The following is a 3,428-nucleotide window of genomic DNA, read 5'->3' as shown; positions in this document are numbered from 1 at the left end:
TCACCTATACATTTTTGAAAGCACAGCCAGTCTGAATTTGGGAGAATCATACAGGTGATTCTGAGTGATGTCTGCATCCACGCAATTTGATAAATGCTAAATGGAGAGGGGATTCTGTGTTAATTGTGCTCCTCCTGGGAGAGGTCAAGATGAGAAGTTCACGAGGCTGGTGGTAAATATCCTGTCCAGCAATATCGGGGCTGTAGGGGGTCAGATCTATAGATGTAGTAAACACATTAGTGGAGACGGTGTGTCTGCTCCCTGTGTGAGAGCCGAGCAGGAAGAATAATCTGTGGTCTGGGAAGAAGAGACCCTCGTTGCGGTGTTCCTCACAGGAGAGAATGAAAAAAAAAATTTTCAGGGACGCTGATTTTTCTCTTTGGGGGAATTAAAAGCACGTGTAGCGAGTGATCTCGTGGCGCAACGGTAGCGCGTCTGACTCCAGATCAGAAGGTTGCGTGTTCAAATCACGTCGAGGTCAGCTGATGGGTTTGCAGGTGTTGCTGGTGCCAAACCCGGAAATTACACCACGCTGTTCAGTTTTATCTGTACACCACATAGGTAATCTGAACGAAATAACAGAACAGTACAGAACACGCAGTCAGGAGCTTATGCAGCGTTTCATCTTGAACACGACAAGAGAAAAGGCACACTGCACGTCCGCGAAACATCACGTCTGACTTTAGAGAAAGTGACATCAGAGAATGGAAGTTTCAGACCGCTTTTTTGTTACAGGTTCAAGCAAACCTGAAAGTTAGGGAGTGTTTGGTCACTTTTGTATGAAAAAGTGTTTGAAGCCTGTAATTATAATTTGCCCTTTTTTAATTGTGGTTGAAATCCACTCCCGTGTACCAAGACCTTACAGTATATTCATGTTTACTTAAATAACTAACTATTGGACTATTGGACATTAGTTGGTGTTTTTTTTGTAACGATTGCTATTTCATGCAGGAAAGAAAGGAACCCAGACCCAACGTTTGCTTTCAGGTGCGGTTCATTTACATAACGGACATCTATTTCTGAGGAGCCTGATTTAAATCACACAACCCCAGTAGAAGTCAAATCGACAATCTTATAAACCGAAATCAGACACGTTATCCATTAAACCACTAGCCCGCCACGTAACTGAATTGCACCATGGTGAGTTCAGCGCCGCTACTAGTAATACCCCACCCCCATCTTAAATTTCTACGTGAGAAACGTGTTTTCTACATTTTTATCAGTTTTTAAAAATCATCACTTTTAAGCAGACAAAGCCTTTATGTGTCGCTCTGAATTTCTAATTGATTTAGAATTCCAAGAAAAAAGCGTTTTGTTCCACAACGGCGTGAAATGATCACGTCTTTCACTCTACTTCTCTCTAGTAGTAAAGCAGATCTTGCTAGGTGAGCATTTGCTCCGGTAAATTAGGTCACTTTTCATGTTAACTCACTTCTTCTAAACACAACATTTCCTGGTGCATGTTTTCTCCATGAAAAAATACATTTTCCCTTACATGATTTCTCGTTTTGTTTCATCAAAGAGTACAGAAAGAAGAAAGAAAGAAAGGAAAAGTGTCGTAAATGCGCTTGACATCTCCCAAGGGCGACAGAGTTCATTGGACATGAAAAGTGCACAATAAAAGCCATTTCTCTTCGTGTCGGGGCTCCTATTGAATGTAAAGGAGGGAACGTGCTCAGCCAGCCGACTCAGCGCTTACTGAACGCAGGTGTCTCAGAGCGGTGTGTCCAAGTGGCAGTAAAAGAGGAGAATTCTGCCGGCGCCGTGGCTTAGTTGGTTAAAGTACCTGTCTAGTTAACGGGAAATCCTGGCTCCAAATCCTAGCAGTCCATCGCCTGTGTTGCACTGGACACCCTGTAGATCATCAAAAGCATATTGAGCTCCTTGGTAATGAAATTGCCGGATAAACGCCATTGCACATCCTTTCTCAACATGCTCAGCGGGCAGGCTCACCGCACACCGAACGAAGATGTGACAGAGCGGTGTGTGCAATTGGCTGTAAAAGGATATTGCTTCGCCGTCGTTGTGGCTTAGTTGATTAAAGCTCCTGTCTAATAAACAGGAAATCCTGGGTTCAAATCCCAGCGGTGCTTTTCTTCCTGTCTTCTCGCACCGTTTATTGGTATAGACAACATGCTTCTGCATTATGTTTAAAAGAAGTGTTCATTTCATTTTTGGCACAGCTTATTTTTCAAGAAATCCACACATTGCGGAAGATAAAGTGCTCATCTTTCTTATCAATGCAAAAGAATTACTGCCAGCTGGCAAGAAAATGACAACGATTTGTTTTTACTTTAGCCAAAAATCTGTGAATGTAGAAAAAATACGACATGTGTTAGTTTCTATGCCACACTCAGGGTGTCCTTCAGTTAAACAAAACGTTGGTAGATCAAACGCACGCAGAGACACACTTCGAATTAATCCGATCTAAACATTACCTTCTCTAAATGTGATTGAGTTTCTTTCCACGTCCTTAGCCATCTTGATGTTTGCAGAGATTTTCAACTTTTGACACGAGTCAAACTACGAGTAAATAGTTGAGTACCTAAGTCAATATCACCGGGAATGTGAAAATAAATGTAAACATCAATATTTCTGCTGTCTCCTGAGAAACACAAGTATAGAGTCAAAACACAATAAATAATGCTAAAAAAATATTCAGTTAACACCCAGATGTGACAAAACACATTTAAGACTTACATCCCCTTTAAATATGTATTTCCTTAATATCAGTTCTCTTCCCTCCCCAGGACACTTGCAAATTCACTATAGCATATTAAAAGCTGTGTGTAAGTCTTACATGTGTTCTGTCACATCTGGGTGTTAAATTAATAGATGTGTTGTGTTATTTAATATGATTTGACTCCACGCTTGTGTTTCTCGGGAGACAGCAGAAATATTGGGGATTTGCGGCTACAGAAAATAATGTGAACTTTACAGGCAAAAGTAAGGTTACGTTAAAGAAACAAAAACTTATTGTCACCCTTTTTAACGTGATTTTTTAAGACATTTGTTCGGAATAGTATATCTTCTCGTGTCTGTGGCTGTTATCCTACAATAACGGTGGTGAAATAGCAGGAATGTGCGGAAAGAATCGGAGATTGAACAGAAGACTCATCCAGTCGATAGTAAGGTTGTGTAGGACCGCACACACTACGATGTCAGTGTTGAGTAGCGTGGTTTAAAAGCTTCTTCACGAACCAGGAAGGAGTAGAAACCTAAAGTCTTCTGATCCGTAATCAGACACGTTATCCATTGTGCCATTGGCGTTTGCATCGCGTTCCCATACAGCACCACATTCAGTTCAGAGCCGCTACTATTCATGTGTTTTGTACGTGTGTCTTATTACTACGTCTTTCATTATGTCTGGTTTAAAATAATATATCTTTAAAACAGACAAAGAGTTTATGAGTCTCCCTGAAATTCAC

At 41.0% G+C, this 3,428-nt stretch overlaps 1 non-coding gene across 1 annotated transcript; it reads left to right on the top strand.

Annotated features, from left to right (window-relative positions):
- The first annotated feature begins 409 nt into the window (after nt 1–409).
- On the top strand, nt 410–481 carry trnaw-cca (transfer RNA tryptophan (anticodon CCA)). The gene has a single exon. It is a non-coding gene; the product is annotated as a tRNA-Trp (tRNA).
- The last annotated feature ends 2,947 nt before the right edge of the window (nt 482–3,428 follow it).

Source organism: Atractosteus spatula, chromosome 10 (genome assembly GCF_055471065.1).
Source record: "Atractosteus spatula isolate fAtrSpa1 chromosome 10, fAtrSpa1.hap1, whole genome shotgun sequence".
In the NCBI taxonomy this organism is placed as follows: domain Eukaryota; kingdom Metazoa; phylum Chordata; class Actinopteri; order Semionotiformes; family Lepisosteidae; genus Atractosteus; species Atractosteus spatula.
The sequence above is the reverse complement of the archived record's forward strand: the minus strand, read 5'-3'. Positions and strand labels throughout refer to the sequence as shown.